General features: G+C 36.5%; 1 protein-coding gene and 1 long non-coding RNA gene across 4 annotated transcripts in view; one reads left to right on the plus strand and one right to left on the minus strand.

Annotated features, from left to right (window-relative positions):
• The window catches only part of LOC112160796, a 7,340-nt gene extending 2,396 nt beyond the window's left edge, over positions 1 to 4,944 (plus strand). Inside the window, exons 1-4 of one of the 2 annotated variants that reach the window (XR_002921736.2) lie at positions 887 to 1,169; positions 1,813 to 1,965; positions 2,274 to 2,413; positions 4,750 to 4,944. This is a non-coding gene — a long non-coding RNA (uncharacterized LOC112160796). Of the gene's footprint in view, positions 1 to 886; positions 1,170 to 1,812; positions 1,966 to 2,273; positions 2,414 to 4,749 lie in introns of those variants that run through there. The other variant, XR_002921735.2, reaches the window with a different exon arrangement.
• LOC112160794 (carbohydrate sulfotransferase 8) overlaps positions 1 to 21,225 on the minus strand; it is a 280,529-nt gene that overhangs the window by 116,546 nt on the left and 142,758 nt on the right. The window lies entirely within an intron of this gene.

The raw sequence follows: 21,225 nt of genomic DNA on the forward strand, positions 1-21,225 counted from the left end.
CAATCAACTAAAAAAAAAAGACATTTCACTCAATGTTATCTCAACTCAATATTCACTGAAGTGGGAGGCCACAATGAATTAGACTGAAGTTTGAAAATTTTGAATTCACAACAAAACAGAAAAATTCATGCCCGCAACAAAAGAAAACTGTGATTTTATATGTTTCAACAATGATGTTGAAACATAAAATTGAGTCACAACAAGCTCACAATTTAAATTGAATTGACAGGATGCAAGTTAGCTTTATATTTTGTTTGGAGCACTGTAAAAAGTAAACGTTGTATCAGTTAACACAAATTCTGTAATTTGTTACATTTAGTTTTTGTCATATTAAAATTCTGGGTTTATGGTTAAATAATTTTATGAAAAATAATATTTTGACGGAGCTTTTCTTAATTGTTCAAATGTTTCACTATTTCCAGTGAGGGGTCAGTTTTCCATTCTAAAATAATTTTTGTTTGGTTACATATTAAATAATATATAAATATTCAGATTTTTTTTACATTAAAAACAAACCAAAACACTTTTTTGGGCTGAAAAAAATGAAACAGGTTAAAATTTTCCCGCTATTTGATAAATCAATTTCATTTTCTAAGTATCAATTCAGCTGTAAAAAAAAGTAGGGAAATGCAATATGTGTGACCTATTGACACCCGAATGTATGTCAAGTAAATAAAAACACAAACAAAAAACGAAAACATTTTTGTTTTTAAGTAAATGTTAAATTAGGGTAATTTTGGAGCAGCAGTGCTTTGATGCATCAATAGGGGTGAGGCTGTTAAAGTCCCACTCCAACTATATTTTTTCCTTTGTAAAATTGTTCCCAGAAGTCTTTTATTTATAATTATGCAGTTTTTAGCCAAAATCAAAAAGCCTGTTCTGTTTTTTTAACAGGTATTTTTTGCACAGCAGCAGCAGCTCATTTGAAATTTGCCTCTGAGTTGTGGGCGTGACTGTAACCGTGGGAGTCAGACTCAGATGACATCCCATCATGCCTTTGCTTACACTCTCTCTTGCTATTTTACAGCCCCTCACAACCCCAAGCTAACATTGGCTCAGATGAGGAAAATTAAGACGTTAATGGATTTATTTGTCTACAAGTGGATGCATAAGAACTGTAGCAGAGCAGGGAGACTTTGGACTACCCACCACTGCATCATAAACTTGAGGTTTGTCAAATTGCAGGTTTTGGTCTGCTACTGATTCCTTCACAATTTTACTAAAGAAATACTTACTAATCTTAAATTGTTTAATACATGTCCCCTATCATGGGAAATGTGCTAAAAGAACATATTAAAAACACCCTTTTCATTGGAGTGGGTCTTTAAGTCACTTAAGGTAAAAGTGATAGCCAAGCAGTAAATTCACCAAACAAAAAGGGTTTAAAAATAAAATAACACACAAAGGATTATTGGTATTTTAGGTGAAAAGATTTGGATTGTAAGTTAGATGAAAAGAAAATGCTGCTATATTAGAATTTAGCTACAAACTTGAACCCTTATCCCTTAATATAGTCATTGATCTGTATTGATGCTGCAGGTTCTTGGTGTCAGAAGTCAGAGTTCTGTCTCCCCCTCTGGTCACCGGCAGGATGTCTTGAGAGTAGTGAACACACTACATCTCCCAGAAACCCCAGCGCACAGTTCCTGGATGCTGCTGACCTGATTCTAATTTGGCAATCAACCACATGACACTTAAGGAATGCGCAGAGTCTCCCTCAGTGCGAAGTATTGTTTGTGCCACTCTGCCTGCATGACTGAGCGTTTCATCTGGATCTTCTGTTTTTATTTCTGACTTTGTTTGCCTGCCTAGACTCCTACTTGGATCCTGACTACTCGAGTTTCTCCTAACTGTACTGATAAACCTGCTGCAATTGAAACCAGCTCGTTCTGTGACACTTGGGTTGCCCGGGCCTGTGGAGGGTCGCAGAGAGGTGCAGCTGCATCTTTAAAAAACTTCTTTAAGGTGAGGCCACATCTTAAAAGGAGCACTAGTGTGTCTTGATGTTCCCCTAAAGCTTGTGTGGCCACCTTAAGGGACGTCACAGAAATGGATCAATTGTTCGACTGTTCAGATTCGCCTGTTTTTCACTTGCAGACAACCCACAATAAAGTAAAGGCATAAGATACTGCAACTATTTAAATATTTTTCAGCACTTTCACCCAAACTCTGGCTTTACTTCCTTTTTTATTATTATGATTTTAGTGTCTTTTTTTTATTTCTTTACCATGCTGCAACTTTGCTCATACTGACTTTGAGGTCTTACTGCACAGCTTTCTCTCAGACATCACACAGCTGCCAAGATAGTGTAAAGGACTCAAGGATGAAAGACAGCACCAGCTATCAGCAGTCACTGAAGCCGTGGTTCACCAGATAAAGTGACATCACCTGCAGCAACTTTTCCTGTCTCCGTGTAAGGGCACCCTGGTGGATTTGGTTTATCTTTTCAGTATGCAGCTGCTCAGGTCCATTTCATTTCCATAGAAGGTAATTAGGGGAATGAAGCAGTATCACATTCCTAAAGCGTTCTGACAGCTTGATTTTCTGGGAAGGAAAAAAAAATCATATATCAATTTATAGAGTCAAAGTTTTGAATTATGCCTGGGTGCCTTGTTAACTGATTGAGAAAATGATTTCCCCGCTAAATTAATTGAATGTTTTGCCTAATTAAATTGACACTGAAGAAGGAAGAACTTCTGCGATGTTTTTCCAACATGGTGGAATTATCTGAAAGGCAAAATCACTCTTGACAGTTAAACAAGTTACTGACAATTACCCTTAAACGCAATCAGCAAAGCATAATTGCAGCCAACAAATCGAACTTAAGCACTTATAAGATCAGTTTGCAAAATTTGCATTTTATCCTGCAGTTTTTTTCAAGCAGGTTTGCATGAGGACTTTCAATGTTTTTGCATATGAGTTTTCCATTGCAAATAAGAAGATATAATCTCAGGTTCCTATTGTAGATCAATCTTCACCGTTGATACAGTATATGTTCACTTGAACATGTGATGAAATGGATATTTGCTAACAAGCACTATTACGATATGTTTCTTCAGACAGATACAAATACTGAGACAGCACATGCGTTTTGCTGAATCCTCTAGATGAGGGTAATGAATTGTGTTCCACATATGGCACATTGATAAATTTACTCCATGCCATTAATCAGCAGTGGAGGGAAATGAGAGAGTCTGTGGAATGTGCTGTGATTGACAAGCTAATTTACTGAGAGGAACAGCTTGTCTCTAGGTGAATATGCCGCTGCTTACACGGGTTAATCAAAGATGGCTACTTTCTTGCAGATTTGAATAGCAGGATTAGCTTTGGCAGGGTGAAACATTGGGCAGGATCACGTTAGTGTGTCACGGTGCAGGCTGCTACACAGTCAGAATCTTTCCATTGACGCAAGTCAGTATCTGCTGCTGACCAGCTGCTCTGCTACAAGCACGCCAACAAAGGAATTGTTTGGCTTGAAGGGGGGATCAGTGCAGCTATGATTTCCAACATAAAAACTGATTGTGTTTGGTGAGAATCTCACTCAGCGTCTTATCCGTCTTTAATAGTAGAGCTAAGATGGCATTAGATAACAACCTTTCCCCCAGTCTCAAAATATCAAGCATGTATTGCATCCCCTTTGAAACATGTCTAAAGGCCAACTCTTCTTTTTTAATAGCATCTCATCTGGCTTTACACATTGAATTTTCTCACTTTGCATCTCAGTGCCAGGCAGCGCTTCTGCTTGAATGGTAGAATAATCCAATCATCGAAAAGCGCCTCAGACCAAAGACATCTGACCTCTGCCGAGGATGGGATCATGTCAGAGAGCATCTTATTTCAGAGAATGATGTGCTTTGTTTGTGGCTCCCCATTTCTTCCTCTGTGCCACAATCTGTAAAACATTATTGAGATTTTCACCTATTACTCTGGTTAAAGGGGAGCTTTTGAAGATCATTTTCTAAAAATAGAAACAATCAAAATAAACCTGATTTGAAAGCTTGGAAGAACAAAAAAAGCCTAAAACAGCTGGACTGTAACAGCCTTTCTATATCTACACAAAAACTGAATCATTCTGTATTCTTTGTACTTCAAGAGCACGCAACACAAACTACACAAAAAAAGATGCTCTTCCTGGAACGATAGAGGCGGCACATTTGCGTCTGTGGAAATAATGTCAGGCTGTACAAAGAAAGGGCAAACATGCTTCATTTGAATAACACACAGGTGGGAATCTCATGATTCAACAAGTTATGCAGCACATTTCTCGCAGTCACAGAAATAACATGAAATGCTAAACTTCAACGTTAATAAAAAACTATTAAGTGAACAAAATTGGATGGACTGATTTTTTTCCCCCCATTTATACAGTTTTATGTTGCACTCTGCTGCATCATTCCCCCTCCATGTATATTTTTCATGTTGTGTAAATAGCTGGGATGTAGAAGCCGGAGGTGATAGCCAAAAATCCAAGGGGAGCATGAGGGATGGAATTAAGGAAACTATCACACAGCTAAAGAAATATTTATCTTCCTATAACAATCTACCCCTCTCTCAGACAGTAACAGTGTCATGTGTAGACAGTCAATATTCATAGTATTACCACTGTGGGAGACGGTACTGTCTGCTCCAACTCATGATGACTGGAGGCTCTGAGATGTAATCTTGAGAAGCCCTAAGCCACGGGAAGAGGCCTCTCCTGACAGACTAACCAACATCTGTCTTCTCCTTGCTCTTCTGCTGTCTTCTAAGGTCTGCAGTGAGGCCAATCAGACGTCCACATAAGAGGAATGAGCCTCTTCTGTGCCAGCTACCAGGCAGAGAGCCCTCTCTGGAGGGCAAAGTCACAGGATCGCACTGAAAAAAACACATCCACGGATGTCTGAAGGCTTCTTACAAAACTTTAATATATTTCTTAGATGTATTCCTTAAGCTACTGATGTTTTTTTTGGCAATACACTTTAAAGTTTGGCTCTATTTTTCAAGTTATCACTGAGTTAGTACACTAGAACAGGGGTGTCAAACTCAATCGCACAGGTGGACAGAATTTAAAACACACTTTAGGTCGCAGGGCAACAGGATGAACATTTATCGAACACAAAACAACAATTTTAAAACTTTAACAATGTAACTTCTTACATAAATATGAATAAAACAGGCAAGAATATTATTCCAGATTATATTCTGGCCCTCCACATCATTTCATTTTATTGTTATTAATGGCCCGATGTTATCTTGCGCCCATTCCCAACTTGTGTAATTTTGACTAAATATTTTTTTACTGAGAGTAAAATATTCAAATGTTATTTAAGGTTTAAGTTGATTTATTCTAGAATAATATTTCTGCCTTTTTATTAATCATAATTATGTTAAAAAGTTAGTTTTAAAGTTTTAAAAATTGGCATTCTGCTAGCTTTTTGGACTATTTTGGCATTTTTTAGGCTATTTTGGAGTTTAGCTAATATTTCAGCTACACACTAGCTGTTTTGGCTAATTTAGGTTTTTTATTTTTTTATTTTTTAGGCTGTTTTGGAGTTAGGCTAATATTTACACGCTAGCTGTTTTGGCTAATTTAAGCTGTTTTTTCTCAGTTTTTTAGGCTATTTTGAAGTTATGCTATTTTTTCAGCTACATGCTAACCGTTTTGGCTAACTTAATTTTTTTCTCTGTTTTTTAGGCTAATTTGGAATTTAGCTATTATTTTAGCTGGCTATAAACTTCAGCGCATTCAGCTATTAGCTTCAGTGTTTTCAGCTATCAGCATTTTTAGCTATCAATTTCAGCATCTTCAGCAGCCACATTCATCTTACAGCATTCACACTAGCATCATTGCAGGTAATGCTGTATATCTAGTTCATTATTATGTTAAAAATGTACGGTTTTAAAGTTTTAAAAACTTAGTTTTCATATTCAATAAATGTTTCCTGTTTGGCCCGCGACCTAAGGTGTGTTTTGGATTTTGGCCTGAGTTTGACACCCCTGCCTTAGACCGTGGGATGAACAGGTTTAAACATTTATTGAACACAAAAAAAATTCTGAAACTTTAAAAACAGAACTTTTTGACATAGCGATGAATAAAAACAGGCAGGAATGTTATTCCAGAATAAATCAACTTAAACCTAAATTTCAATATTTTAGTCACCGTAAAAATATATTTTGTCAAAATATTTTGTTATATTTTGTTTATCTTGTTACCTTATGAATCACCTCTTTTTTCCCTTCCTTTTTTAGTTGGGAGTTTTAAACCCGAGTCTCCTTCAGTTGGACTTTGGTTTTCAGAATATTAAATAAACTTGTAATCAATGTCTGCTGATGCGTATAATTGGTAGATTTTTAACTTCCTGTGTGCCACAGGGTTTTTTGGGAAATAGCCATTTGTATGAAAGATACTTAAATAAACAGCTTTTAATTTAATCTAGTTTTGACTCTTGATCTTGTGCCGAATCAATAATTAATTGTGAAAAAACAAGGAAAGGAACTTATAGTTATTTATGTCATCTCTACAAAACACAGATCAATGTTCATTACGTTTAAACCCATTCAATAGTTTTTTTGCGTTTCACGCTTGTAGAGTTTTATTTTTAAAATAATCTTTGCTCAAGCATCCATGCAATAATCTGGCTTTGACTGGTACATCACTTTTTGCCTGTGAAACATTATTAAGGCAACTGTCTCTGAGCTTTAACAAGAAACTTTGCGAGCTGTGCTGCTGTGAATCGATGTCTTTTGTTGTTAAGTCACATTATGTTTGTGAAAAATTATGCAAGTAGAACAAGTAACAGCAGAATATTAATGAAGTATAATTTCTGACTGCTGGCGAGGACACTGGAATGCACCATGGAGAAGTCTAATTAGAAAAATATAATAAGTTATGGTTTGATGGGTTTTCAGCCTCCACAGTGCTGACAGTATAATATTTATTTACCAGTTATCTCTAGATACACGCACTTTTTGGCTTTGACTATATACATTCCATTCCCTTAGTATAAAATGCTGCTGCACAACATCTGTCAGTGTTTTTACTCCGTAAAATGTCACCCCTTTATTGTAGGTCTTGTTTATGCTTGTTAAATTTCTCATTTAATTCATCAGAATGAGCTGAAAGAAGTGGAGCCAAAGATAAGTGGAAAAATAGACAGAGGGGAATGAGAGGAGAGTGAGTAATATTCATAATGCACAAAATCACTCACCAGCATACGGGGAGCCTCTGCCATAGTAACATAATCCTCAGCCAAGGCCTCTGGATTTAGTTAAAGGACATGGAGCCTGAATCTTTCATTAAACAGGGCCTTATTTCATTATTTAGGAGGTGTTATTTTCTGCCCTGGTTCGCAGGCTAAATGCCAACTGGAAAGTGCAAGGCCGGTTTAAATGAGTTAAATTTTGGTCCCATCTGCCCCGCTGGTTTCTATGCTCCCCCCATATGAGTGGGAGGGGGAAGTGGATAATAAAGTCAGTCTGCAAGAGGGAGACGGACTTCTGCTGAGTCATCTGTCTTCACCCACAGCAGGACACTCACCTGTAACAAAGATCTGATTCCTGAACCTCCTAGAAAGAGGTGAAAGTCTCTTAAAGTGGACAGCTTTGACTGACACTTTATGCATTTGGTGCAGTTTGATAATATTATGAAATTGTGGGGCAACACATTTTTATTTGGTGTTTAAAACAAAAATCCCTGCAGGTTAATCCTGCAGGTGATGACGTCCATCAGTCCAGATCACATTCACTCCAATGTAAAACACCTTTTCAACAGAAACATAAAATCTGTGATTAGATACGCCATATTTAAAACAAATGTAGTGGGGTAAAGTTTTATTACCTTGATTATGTTTTATATTTGAGAATAAAATTCCTCCTAAATGGGGGCAAGGCCTCTTAATTAACAGGCAATTGTGGCATTTTCAGCTTTCTGTGCCTAATGGTTGGACAAACTCATTGGCGCCAGCTGCTGAGCTAAGGCCTTAGTTCAAGCTAAAAAAAATAGATATATGTTTTCCTAAAAAAGTATTTCTTCCAAGTAATGTGAATTATTAGAGATTATTTTTTACCAATTATCGCAGTATCGCGATACCATCGATATCGTGAGCCATGTATTGCATCGTTTCGTGGTGTACTCAGTGATTCCTTGCACTATTCCCAATACACTTAACACACACACGGCAATCAGTACAAGCTTCAAAGAAATTACAAGACACACCTGTGATCCCCCTTAGATGCAGCCTTTCCTGTCTACAACCCTCCACAGTCCAGACAAACCTAAACATTCAGCACTCCTACGGGTCAACCCCCAAGTGGTTGCATGTGACTAAGGCTTAAAAAACTAGCTCAAATGGGTTCAATAAAATGCAAAACATGAACACGGGTTTGTCCATCTTTTTATATGCAGTCTAGAAAATAAACTGCAGATCTGGTCAGAAAGGGCAGCATGTAGTCAGAAGAGTTGACAGGAGATTTAATTAATTTGGTAAATCATTATTAAGCCTTATTTATTGTTCTATGTACTTATATTTACGGAGAAGGATTAGGGCCATGGAGAAAAAATAAAAAAGGCCATGGAAAATTCAGACTTTAATCTCAGAATTCTGAGATTAAAAGACAAAATTCTGAGGAAAAAGGTGAGACTTCTGAGAAAAAAAAGTCAGAATTCTGGGAAAAAGGTCAGAACTCTGAGATTAAAATCAGGATTCTCATAAAAAAGAGTGAGAATTCTTAAAGTCAAAAATCTGAGAAAAAAGTTAATTTTGAGAAAAAAGTCTGAATTCAGAGTAAAAGGTCAGAATTCTGAGATTAAAGTCAGAATTCTGAGAAAAAGGGATGGCATTTTGATTTTAGTCCCAGTATTCTGGGATCAAGGTCAAAATTCTGACCTTAACTTTTTACTGAGATTAAAGTCAGAATTCTCAGAAAAAAGTCAGAATTCTGATATTAAAATCAAGATTCTCTCAAAAAAGTCAGAATTCTGAGAAAAAAGTAAAAATTCTGAGAATAAAGAAAAAATTTTGAGAATAAAGTCAAAATTCTGAGAAAAAAGTCAAAATTCTGAGAAAAAGGATTGTCATAAAAACGTCAGAATTCTGTGAAAAAAGTCAAAATTCTGAGAAAAAAGAAAAAAACTTTAAGAAAAAGGCTACATTTTAAGATTAAAGTCTGAATACTGAGAAAAAGAACATAATTTTGATTTTAGTCCCAGTATTCTGAGATTAAAGCCAGAATTCTGACTTTAACTTTTTACAGAGATTAAAGCCAGAATTCTGGGATAAAACTCTGAATTTTCCATGGCCTTTTTTTCTCCGTGGCCCTAATCCTCTTCTGTAAATATTAGAGGAAGTTCAAAGAAAAAAAAAGGAGTCACATCGTTTGTTGGTTGTGGCATACTGAGTTGCTAAGTTTTACACCACGTGCTGCTTTTGCCACAAGCCACAAACTTGACCCACACCTTAATTTACATGAGAGATCGTCTGAATGACTGGAGAAAAAGCAAACAGCAAGTGATTCAGAATTAAGACTTTCAGAAGACGAACATTTCTATGCAGAGAATCTGGCCTTGTCCTTTCAGGGACATTAGAAGCACGCTTAATCACATCATGTGCTCCTGGGTTTCATGTGCGTCCTGAATGAATGACTTCTGTTTCACAGACTGTCAAATAGAAGGCGTCATTACACACAACTCTGACTGCTGAGGGATCATTTGAATAATGTACTCGGTTACATTATTATCTGTTTCATTCATTATTGACTGGTAGGGTGGCTCTGTTCCCATTACAGAGGGATAACACTTTGCTGTATGAAACCCCCTCATTTACCAGGCAGGGTTTGGCATAACGCTGTGTGTTGTCTCCGAGGAGGAAAACATTATCTGTGGAGCAGAAATCCTCCCTACATAGAAAGCCTTCAGCCTCGTAAACAAACAAACAAAAACTGTTTCCCCCCTTTACTTAATTTTTCAGATGACTTAGTAAATAAATCTCTGCTGAGGAACATCACAGCCTCCACAGCTACTTATCGGGGGATTTGTGTGGCTCTGAGCACCAAATAGGAAACAAAGCCAGAGCCCAAAGCCCAAAACATATCATCTGTTGAAATCAGCCTCTTTAGTGAATTTTGACCACAATCACTGTTTTCAATAAATACAATTCCATTTTGATTCTGTGTAGTCCAGTCTGTTAATCTACAGTACAGAGCGCTGTCATGGTGATGGGATTTTTTTTTAATTAATTAGAGGATCTGGCGCCCATCAGAAATGTGAGCAGTGTGTTCTCTTGTTACACTAATGCACAAAATATCTCCCCACTTTGCCAGATGTCTTACTGTCTGAGGCTCCCAGTTTATTATCCCATCTGAACACAATGGGATATTCCCAAATGCAAATCCTCTGGCGTTCTCAGGCAATGACATCCGCAGTATTGGAGGAATGTCAAAACTCCAGTTTAGAAGTGAAAGATTTCTAAACTTATTATTGCTTGTGATTCCTCAATGATCGTTGCCACGGCAAACTGGGCCCAAAGTGGGGAGTTCAATGAAAGGGCAACAGGGTGTTTGAGTTGGAATTGTCTTCACTTTATTTGGCACAGGGTCAAAACTCTGTAGAACGTTTAAATTTGTAGCTGCAATGGCTCAAGACTGGAGCCCATGCTGTCATAATTTACCTCTAAATATAATGAGGGTGCATGCTTGCTGCAAGGTTTAAGAAAAAAAACGAAAAAGGATCATTATAATGACTGGAAGATTTAGAGAAATACTTTAGTAAAAAATGTATTTGGTTTATTTTGTTTTACAGGTAAAATGATCGAATAATCCACAATGTAGTTTCTATAGAAGATCCCAAACAACTTTGTACAACAGTAAACATAACGTAAATATTTATCCATCCAACTATAGATTGTAAAAAGTGAAACATTTAATCAATTTAAAAAAGTTCTGTAATTTATTCCATTTAAAAATATTAGTTTTGATCTAATTACGTTTCTAAGTTGAGTAAACCACCAACTCAATATATGAATTTTAATAAAACTGATCATTTCAAATGTAACTAATTACAGAACTTTTGTTAATTAATCAAATATTTCACTTTTTTCAGTGTTTTCAATCACCTCTCCAACCTTCATTCATTCATCTATCTATCTATATGTCGATTGATAATCCATTCATTTCTCAGTCTATTTCTCCATCTATGAATTTATCCTTAACAAATATATCCTTAATCCATGTATCCATACATTCAACCATCATCCGTCCATCCATCCATCCATAAACCATCATCTATCCATCCATAATCTGTTCATCCATCCATCTATCATCAATACATCCATAATCCGTCCGTCCATCCATTCATTCAACCATCATCTATCCATCCATTCATGATATATATTTACACCATCCATCCATCCATCCATCCATCCATCCATCCATCTATCCATCCATCCTCTCAACATCCATTAATAATCCATCCATCCATTTCCCTTTCCATCTATAAACCATCCTCTATCCCAGCGGTCGGCAACCAGCAGTAAAAAGCCTTTTATGGCTGTTTCCTACTGACCAAAACCCATTAGAAGCCACAAATTCTTATTTTGTCTTTTAGAAAAATTTGGTTCTGCTTTGTATTATTTACATTGTTCCATATATATATATATATATATGTTAACAATTATGAACTATATTTCTTTTTCGGCATGAATAGGACAGGAATATAAAGATAAAACACAATTTCTTTTCAAAATAAATGACTTCCTGTTCCTCACAGGATCATCACAGTGCAGCTAATGTGTTTCTATGAAAGGTTTTAAACAAAAATGACAAAAATGGCATTTTCTCTTGTTCTGCCTTGGTTCGTCTTTACTAAGCTGTCACCTTTTTCTCTTCAATTCTTTTATCTATCAATACCCAATCATACCAATCAATTTTTCTATCCATTCATTAATAATCATACATCTATTATTCTAATCTTCCATCCATTCGTCTATAATCCATCTTTACACCATCCATCCATCCATCCTAGAAATACTATCAGAATATTGAGATTTACTATCACACAGATTCCTTAAGTTCCATCCCTCATAAATCTGCACATTTTTCATTCAGCTACAGCTGTGAACTTTCACAGGACAGATGCAAAATTGCAAACAGTTGTAAATAATGAATCCCAGGCACTGAAAACCTCTACAGCACCAATTGGTCAAATGAAGAGTCCATGTTTCATCCCATTGTTTCTCAATGGCAGCATCTAATGTATTGTTTATTAAATGAGTTGAAGCCACACAAACCTGACTCTACTTAAAACTACAACTAGGTCATAGTGGGGGTGTTTCCAAAATTTGTCTCTAAAGCTTTCCTTAAATCTTGTGTGCCGAATAGCTTGTTTGCTGTCAGCTTTTCCTCAAAAAGTAATCACAGGCGAAAAAGGAATCAGTAGTATAATTAGATTAATTAAAAGAACCATGGGGAAGGCGGTATTTTGGAAGACATGATTCTCCGAGCACAGTCCCTGGGTGGTAATTACATGTATATACACTACCAGCCTGAGCTGTTTCCAAGGTTTTGCCAGACTAGCCTTGATTGTACAATAATAATGTGTGCATGCATGAAGACATAATTGGGTGCATAGAATATAAGAACATGGCTTCAAACTGAGGCGGTCTTGTAATTTGGAAGCTAAGAAAATTACCAGGTAATTCCAGAGATGTCATGTTTGTGATTCACCTCTGCAATTAGTGCATACCGTCGCTGTAGTGACAAAAGTCAGCCATGTTTTTGGTTTGTATGAACTGGTACAGATGTGAAAAGAGGGATTTGTGCAGATTTTTAATCCCTGTTCTGCTTTATTGGTAAATTAGTGATGCTCATCCACTTTGGCCCACAGCACTACCCTGAACCGGTTTTAATTTCACAGTAAAATTTCCCTTGTTTCAGGGTTTCACTTCTGAGCAGGGCTGTTGTGATGAGATATGCATGCGTTCCAGATTTCTTCCCCACATGTGCACCTGGGCCTAGCAGAAGAAACATGCGAACATCCTTTTACAAAATTAATGATGCGCTGATCAACCCAGCCAGATTCCTGTCCCCGCGCTGTTTGCTTTCTGGGAGGAGCTGAGAAAAGGAAGCGTCTACTTCCTGCAAGAGGAAAATGCTTTCACTCTGAGCTGCAATTTGCAATTCATCAAATGTTAAGGGCAGCCTTCACAAAGTGAGTGTCATTCATAGCAGATGGAAAGAATTGAAAAAAGCCCACAAGACACTTTAAAATGCTTACAGGATAAAGTGTCTAAAAGGCAGGCCTGGTTTGAAGCTTCTCTCCACAAAATTGACCGTTAATTCTGCCGCCAAAAGAAACCGCATTAAATGCTGAAGAGAAACTCCACTCCAGCAATTTCAAAAAGTATGTGAAGTCTTTCTAATAAATTACTTTTACTGCTTGGCCAAGTGAGCCACAGCGCACTTGTTGTTCCTCTGAGTCACTGACAATAACAGAAGATGTTCATTCCCCCTCCACAAAAATGAACCCTGATTATTTTTGAACATATTTTTTATGGTTTTTCCTTTGAAGATTCATTGAAGCGTTTTTTTTTATTATTTTATGTTCACTTTAGGATCAGGTTGGGAGACACTTATGTTTTGCATTTCTATGAGAAAAGAAATTGTTGATATATTTTTATCAGTAATTTTAACCATGCTTTGAAAGAAAAAAGAAGGCATCTTCTGTATAGAGCTCCTATATGGAGAGAAAATAGTCTCAACCCGATTTGTGTGTGTATAATTCTTGATTTGTGCACATAATCTTGGAGTTCCGTGGGCATAATTCTTGATTTGTGAGTAACTTTGGAATTGTGCGTAGCTCCACCACAGTGGCATTGTGGTAGAGTGTCCACCCTGACATTGGAAGGTCAGGAGTTCAAATCCCGGCTGAAAGAGTCTAAAAATGGGACTCAATGCCTCCCTGCTTGACACTCAGCATTAAGGGGTTGGATTTGGGGGTAAACTACAAAATGTTTCCCGAGCACAGCTGTGTCTGCAGCTCACCCCTCCCCCAGGGGATGGGTCAAATGCTGACAACAAATTGCACACACCTAGCTAGGTGTGTGACAACTAATGGGACTGAGATTTTTGGATTTGTGTGATCGTATTTCTTGATTTTAACTTAAGTAATACATTTTGTGCATAAGTAAAAAAATTGCAAAATTAAAAAAAAATACATAATACAGTTTACACACGTACAAGTTAAAATTACAACAGCTTGAAACTAACCATACCCACAATTCTTTAAAAATCACGCACACACAAAACCACATTTATGCAGAAATCTGATGTGAGACTCCTTTCACATCCCCAAAATTTGTGTGTAAGTGATGTGTTTAAATTTAGTCATTTTTGTACTTATGCATAAAATGTATTGTATGAGTTACAATTCAAGATTTACGCATGCACAAATCCAAAGTTACGCACAAATCAAAATTTAGGCACGCACAATTCCAAAATTATGTGCACAAACCAAGAATTATGCACCAAAAAAAAAAAATATGCAAACAAATCAAGACTTACGCACGCACAAATCCAAAATTACACACAAGCCAAGATTTGCACACACAAATTCAATTCAATTTCAATTCAATTTTATTTATATAGCCAAAAACCCCAAAGAAAATTTGCCTCATTGAGCTTCATGCCGGTAATTTTTACAGATGCAGAAAATTAGTAATAAAATATGAAAAAAATGGCTAAAGACTAAACAGACTAAATAAAACTGGTTATCCCTGCCTTTAGAACCTCCCTCTCAGTAAGGAAAAACTCCTCAAATACCTGAGTCAGGAAAAAAGAAGAAACCTTAGGGATGCCCACAAATCCAAAGTTATGCACAAATGAAAAAAAATATGCATGCAAAAATCCAAACTCATGTACCCAAATGAAGAATTATGCATTCACAAATCCAAAGTTACACACAAACCAAGACTTACATACACACAAATCTAAAATGATGCGCACAAATCAAGAATTACGCACGCACAAATCCAAAAGTTACGCACAGATTAAGAATAATGCAGAAATCCGGGTGAGTCTATTTTCTCTCCATAACATTTTCTCTGCATACCATGTATGAAACACAGCTGAGTTGCTCAATTTTTTTAAAGAAAACATGAAAAGTCTGTCCACTCAGAATGAACTTTCACTGGACAATATTCTTTAACGAAACCCTGAGAAATCTCATTAATTCCTAGTTAATTGTCATCAGATTCCATTTGCAGGGTTTCTAGTGGAAACACTGTTGCATTTAGATAGTATCAATACTGGAATTGCTTTCTGACAGGCTCCTCATTCACTTAAAAGGTGAAAGATCCCAATGCATTTTAGATACTGTAATTAATCATTTACATACTCCGAGTGCCACCTGATAGGTCATCCTGCTGTGCTTTCCTGGTGCTCCTCTCATTAAAATGCTAATCTAACTGCTGACCCACCCTGCAGCTGAGGAAGACTCCTCATAATCACTCTCCTTTTCGCTTCCTCGCGCCCTCTTCAAGACCTCCGTAACAGAAGGTGCCATGGGAAGAAAACACAGAACTTTTCAACCAAACAGAAGCCCTCCAAATCTGTGGATATTCATTTATTCCAATTGACTGCAAAGTGCTGCGCCCGCAGACACAAGGCTCATTACCCAAATGTGATTTTTAATACTGCTGTCTCCACTCATTTCACCTAACTCATACACCACACCAAAGGTAGATACCAGCAGTTTACAGAGTGCAACCAAGAGGATTATAAACTCATCTGTCTGTCAATAAATGAAGTTACTGGAAGTTTTAATGAAGAAAAACAACTAAGTCTCTTTGATAATGCAATCAGCAGAACATATTGGTTTACAAGTTGTAGTCTATTATCTAAATTATTTTGTACATAACTGATGATGTAAGTTTTAAGTTCAAATTCACTTTAAACTACCATATTTTCTGGATTATAAATTGTAGGAGCAAATAAAGAAGAAGACAACCATATATAAGTCGCTCTTTTATATTTGCCAGGACAAAAAATAAAAACAAGAATATTAATGCTTCGATGCAAAAAATATCAAAACTTAAGAGGAAAAAAATCAAATTCTCCTCCATGTTTGTTTTGGACGACACTTCTTTTTGCACTGTCAGAAAAAAATACAGCTCCCTCTAGTGGTTGTTAGTGAAAACCACCACTAAAGGGTAACCGGTCAAATATATGAGCTTGTTTATGTAAAAAAAAAAAAAAATCACAAATAAGTCGCTCCTGAGAATAAGTTGCACCTCTAGCAAATCTATGAAAAAAATCAGCGATTTATACTCTGAAAAATAAAGTAACTGACCAGGAAGTTTAAAAATCACATCAAATGTGTGTTACAAATCTGAAAATGAACAAGAAGCCCTTCGGATGCAAAACCTCTGCTCTAATGGGTGTTTCTGTTGAGTAGTCACTTTGTGGATTCCATCTATAGCTCACAGCGTGCCAACAGATTAATATTTTTTCAGAAAAAAAAGCAGTGTTCAAGTAAATGTAGTTAAAATTCATATGTATTTATTCAGTAGTCTTTTAATTATTGCAGGACTTCTGTTCTAAAAATAGCCAATGATAGACAGAAAGCGTGAAGTAGTCCTCTTTATTATTTAAGGCTGTAAAAAGCTCTCACTACATACTTTATATACTTCGAGTAACACGAGTTGGAAAAGTGCTATATCAATAAAGTTTGATTTGATTTTCAAAAAACAAGCATTAACCCTTTAACACCTGTGGGGTCGTCGATGACGCTTAAACACAACATTTTTAACATTGTTAACAGTTGAAAAGTTACAATAAATCAAAGAAAATAAACACTGGAGCACCAGTGTTACAAGGTTAACATTCTTACATGTTGCTTTCTTGTCTAAACACTCAAAGTTCAAGCCTTCAAAAAAATAAAAAAAAAAGTCTGGCTAAAATTTAATTTTACAAGATATTTCTGATTTGTACAGGAAACATGGGATGGAGGAGATTGATTGACAGTGGTCTACAGCCAATCAGGGAGCAGAAGACAATACACTCTTAATAAGAAGTGTGCAAAATTGTTATAACGAAGAATCACTGGATCTAAAAATCATTATTGCTTCTCAGTTTCACAGCATCTCTGAAATGTTCACTCCTTTTCTTTTCATTCAAGGAAAATGAGAAAAACAGAATTGCCCCAAATATTTAGTAAACCCAGAGCAAAAGGCTAATCAAAGTTCAGACATTTTATCATACTGATTTGAAGTTTTGTGTATTATTTATCCATTTTAGACACATTTGCAGCAGGTTTTATAGCATACAGAACGAGCTTATTAAAAATGCATAAGCAGTGCTGTTGCATGTTACACAGAGATGCTCTAAAATGATCGAGTGGTATCAAATTTATATGAGTACTCATTGAGTCTGGTACTCACAAAGTGGATCTTTCACTTAAATTCATTTCATTTGTTGATATTTTAAATTCACAAATCCAAACTTTAAGAGGAACAAATTACTAATAAACAGATATGAGTCTCTGTTTTTATTAACTGAGCTTGTTTGGGGTTTAAATATTTTATTGTTGGATGATTTGTTTCCGGAGCTAAAGCAGTTTTGTTGCTTATAATGATGCTCGCTGGTGCATTTGCAAACTTTTGTGGAAGGCAAAAAGTTGTAGAAAAAATGTTTTGGCAACATTTACTAAAATGTTTTCCACTTCACACACTACATGCTCACTTAAAAATGAGATTATTTTACCTCCTAAACATTAAACTGTGCAGAACAGAACTAATTCAAGTAATTATGACACATAAAACAATAATCCATAAAACTTATTGACATAAAAATCCAATCATAGATGTATAACTTGAGGAAGTGAAACAGCTATAAGGCTGGTTTATGTTGCAGTAAATTAAATTAGTGTTCAGATTTCTTTCTGCTACATCATTCACTTTCAATTTTATTGGATATTGAGAAAAAGCATACCCTTATATAAAGTTTTAAGAAACGGTTGTCAGAAAAATAAAAGATCCCTAACAGTGAGGTGAGTGACAGCAGCTTTGTCGATAAGTGTTCAACCATCACAGCTCAAACTCTCCACTTATTTGACTTAAAAGGTGTAATAAAGGAACAATTTCTTCCACGTTTAACCATTTTCAGTCACTAGAATAAATAAAAATAACATTGGTAAAGAGACGGTCATCAACTTGACAACAAACTGCAAGGATTTGATGATGCAAAGTGTCGCACCAACTGAAAACAACTGGGTCTGCATGAAATGAATGCCTATAAATCAACACTTGAAGAAAATGTTAATGCTATGATCATAGAAACAGCTGCCACCGTGCTATGAAGCCCAATGAGACAATTGTTTCTGTGATATTGGACTATATAGATAAAATTGAACGGAATTATGTGGAAGTATCTGCAGAATCTTCAAGATTAGCTGCCGCCGCCTGATTCTTTTGAAAATCGTTGGCGTGGTCATGATTGCAGATGGCGGCAGTCAGGCGGCTGTCAGTCAGGTGGGGATGACGAACAACAGCTGGGTGGAGACAGGGCGGTGGCAACCGGATCGCTGGTTAATCATTTTAATCATTATATCTAATGAATTTAATGTCATGTGTGTGTACTTTATGTATAACTACAAAAAGGTTTATTTATGATTAAGAAGGAGATGGCATCATCTTCTTGCATTTTTATTAATTTATCTTCATTACCAAATCCAATCCAACCCAATCGAATCCAATCCAATCCAATCCAATTGAATTGAAACGAATTGAAATAAAATGAAATGAAATTAAAAATAAAATAAAATAAAATAAATTCAGTTAAATCAAAATAAATCAAACATTTAGACTTTTTCTGGCTTAAAACAGCAGATGTCATCCTGATTCTACTCCAAAGTACCACTTTATCACCTAAAACGATTTGCTTTATTTGACCAAAATCCTGACTACAACTTTAAAAGATAAATATTTTTGTTTTATAGGAAAAACACTATATTTTTTTTTAATTTTAACAATTTTCAACTTGCTTGATTTAACAGCAGAAATATTATCATTTTCTTTCCAAAGGCAAACAGCTCAAGACAACCCAGACAGAAACGCTCCATTGACCTCCTCTAAATCTCAGCATCACAAAGAGTCAGAAGAAACATCGTCAATGGAGAAAACAGCAGGATTCCAAAAAAGAACTGCCATGAATGCCAAACATAAACCCCCAAAAAATAGAATTATAGCAAATAAAACGGCAGCACACAATAGCATAAGCAGAGCTTAGTCTGCCATTCAGAAATAAACGCACAAACAAGCTTTCAAAAGCCATTCAAACTTCTCGTCTTATTCATCGCAGCACAACTGAAGCTCTCAGTTTGTGTTTTGCACAAGCATGAGCTCAGCTTTTGTCTGGGTTTAAAAATGTACTTTTATTAATACAGTCCAGCACAATATTAATCACGTCAAACCTCCAACGGAGTGGAGGAGAGGACTAAGCAGCATGTCTCATTCAGAGAAAACATATTTCACTGTAGCTGCTTTTGGATGGAGCCAATCTCCAGCAAACAAACAGCCGCAATAACTCCAGGCTTCAAACACAATGATGCCCTTTCAGAGACAGGAATCAAATGAATGGAACGCACTGACAGGAGGCGATAAGTCACTAGAATGGATGCGCCACTGCCAATATTCTGTGCTAGTATGTGGGTTGTGGCCCCAGAATCAGATTTGGACAGTATTGGGGATTGTACAAATACCACACAAATAACAGAGTGACCGAAAAATAACTTTTTTTTGCTAAATCACATGACCAAAAAGCAGCAGTTCAGCTATCAGTGCAGCTGCATAGATAGTTATGCTCTCCAGGTAGAGTTATGCTTTCAGGTATGGGAGCTTCAAAAGTGAAAGAAATGAGAGGGGTTTCTGTGCCTAATTTGTACGTTTTCTAAAAGTAATTTGGAATCAGCACATTTACAACATAAAAGGAGAAAAAGAATTGTTTAGGGAGACCAAAAGGCGCAACACAGTCAGAGGACGGATCCAATTAAAAAGCCAAAGCCAAAGCAGCACAGAAGAAAGCAAATCAATAGCACAAATGTCAAGGTAGACCAAAGCTACCTACCAAATCCCCTTCATCCCCCACATAAAAGATGGATATTTTCCATTGTCTGGCTGCTCCCGTACTTATCATCATTTTAACTTAAGCAGTGCTGATAATGCAGGGACCATTTATCACTGGTCAGCAGTGAAGCTACCGATCCCTGAAAGAGGTTTGTGTTAATGCATTATTCAAAACTTTGGTAATCTAACACTTTTGGATTATGGGGGAAATTACTTTATCTGTTTTTTTAGTTACCTCACTACGAAAGGGTGTTTGGTTTTCCATTCAGACCTTCCTTTAGCTCAAGGAAGAACAAACTCTCAACTTCACTCTTATTAGAACTTTGTGTAACACTTTCAATGAGGTGCTCCAAAACACTCAAAATAATATTGACAAAGATAGTTAATATATTTGTTAAGTGTGTAAGAAGTTTATTAGTATGATCTTTGGAGAAAATGGTCTCACGCTAGATGTTAATGAATCTTACTACGTATGTTATTAAACCTAATTCGGCTTATTGTGGTAATAAATATCTTATTAATACCCTATTAACACATTAATAATGTTTGTTAATGTGTTAATAAAGCTTGTTAAGGAATCTAAAAAAATAAAAAGCATGAATTCCTCTCTGATCTGTGTAGGCGGCTGACAAAAGCCCGGGGATCAAGCTGCGTGTTGTCACAGGCTTGTTGCCATCGCTGGTGACGAGTGACCATCGAGCTGCTAAAGTGTCGGAGCAGCTGAGTGATAATGAGGAGAGTAATTAAAGAGGGGATTATTGAGCCCGCTGACCCTCTGCCCCGGATGATCACGAAGAGGTGGACCATGAGTCCACATTATGCTCAGAAGACTCATTAGGTCAGCTGAGCTTTTCATGCAGACTGCAGTCATTCTTCACGCTCACTTTGATCTGGAATGATAGAGATACTTCCACGTGGTTCTGTTAGCCAGGAAAACCCCAAACTGTTGGATAAACACACCAGATTTAAATGGGAAAATCATTTACAAAGTGCAACTCAATAGAGAGGATTTTTGGGCTAACTTGGAGTTGGCTAATATTTCAGCTGCATGCTAGCGGTTTTGGCTAATTAAAGATTTTTTCAGTTTTTTTAGGCTAACTTGGAGTTTAGCCTGCAACAGACTGGCGACCTGTCC

The sequence above is a fragment of the Oryzias melastigma genome, linkage group LG3 (genome assembly GCF_002922805.2).
Source record: "Oryzias melastigma strain HK-1 linkage group LG3, ASM292280v2, whole genome shotgun sequence".
Taxonomy (NCBI): Eukaryota; Metazoa; Chordata; class Actinopteri; order Beloniformes; family Adrianichthyidae; genus Oryzias; species Oryzias melastigma.